Raw genomic sequence first — 1,339 nt, 5'->3', positions numbered from 1 at the left:
CCGCGCGCGCGGCAGGGGGAGGGGGCCCGGCCCCTGCGGCGCCGCTGGGCGCCCGCGCAGCTGCCGCCCCAGCAAAACGCCCCCGAAAGCAAATGAAAATAAATCAAATTTGGGCCCTGTCCGGCCAGCCGCGGGCCTCGCACGCCGCGACACGCACCGCCTCGTGGCCGCGACATGGGGGGCTTGCCGCTGTTGAATGTCCCTTCCCTCAATGCACAGCACCCCAAAACCACCCTGTGTACCTCACACTGAACTGCACCTGCCCTGTGAGTTCTCTTTGGCCCTTCAGTTATGCAGGATTTAAAAGAATGAGATATAATTCCCTGCTAAATGCATGCAACAAATGACAGCAAGGGAGTGGGGTACCTATGGCAGGGCCATACACAAGAATTTGCAGTTGCAGCTATATTCCCTCCACTCTTTTCCCCTTACTGCAAGCTCTTTTTGGAAGGAAAACCAACCTGCAGTGTAATTCTGCCCAGCTCCTGCTAGAAATAAGTCTTCCTGGCAGGGGGAAGCAATTCCATCTAGGCTAATGACTGCAGGAGCAAGAATTGGGTTGGAAGAAGGAGCAAAATTCATCAAAAAGCAACAGGAAAGAAACCCAAACTGCAGCAGGAGCTCAGCTGCCCCCTCATCCGACCTCAACCTCAGGCAGACCAAGAGGAAGCTTGGGGTGCTGCTACACGCTTGCTCCCAGGTTTAGGACCCCCTTTGAGGTCAGATTAGCAGAGCTAGGCCTGGATTGCAGCCTGCAGATCAACCAAGCCCATCCGTTTGCTCCGTCACCGCGCTATAAGCCCCCTGGCACGTGCCTGCAGTTTGACCCCGCACGGGCACGGCTCGGCCAGCGTGTTTGAGACGCTCTCCTCGGCGAAATGCCCAAACCACGCTCAGGCAGCACCGTCCCCTGCCGACACCATCAACTTCAATGGGTCCCTAGGCTCCTGCTTCCCTGTGGGGAGACGCGACACGAGCCCCTCTCCGAGGGCCGTGCCGGCCAGCAGCGCTAGGCCGCCCCACGCACCGCCAAATGCTCGCCAGCAGGCTTTGCGCCGGGATTATCCTATTCTTTATGATGGTTTCTAGGGACACTAATCTGAGGAAATGAGCTCTGGCGTTATCTTTCACAAAGCCACTGCCAAGTGCTGTTGTCTGGGAGAAAGGGGCAGATGCCTCTGCCCAGAGCCCATGCGCTGCATGGGGAGAAAGTGCATGGCCCTGTTCTCCTCCTGCATGGCCCTGCTCCCCTCTGTCCCCTCCTTCCCTTCCCAACTTCTCTTTTTCCCTCCGCTTTGTCTCCCTGATGCTTTTTCCATCCTCAAAGCAAAGTGGGTGC

General features: G+C 57.7%; 1 protein-coding gene across 2 annotated transcripts in view; it reads right to left on the bottom strand.

Moving 5' to 3' along the window:
• Window positions 1–1,339, bottom strand: part of PHYHIPL (phytanoyl-CoA 2-hydroxylase interacting protein like) — a 49,381-nt gene that overhangs the window by 31,417 nt on the left and 16,625 nt on the right. The window lies entirely within an intron of this gene.

Source organism: Nothoprocta perdicaria, unplaced genomic scaffold, assembly GCF_003342845.1.
Source record: "Nothoprocta perdicaria isolate Ctin4 unplaced genomic scaffold, notPer1 scaffold_32, whole genome shotgun sequence".
Taxonomy (NCBI): domain Eukaryota; kingdom Metazoa; phylum Chordata; class Aves; order Tinamiformes; family Tinamidae; genus Nothoprocta; species Nothoprocta perdicaria.
This window is presented reverse-complemented; position numbering and strand designations above follow the sequence as displayed.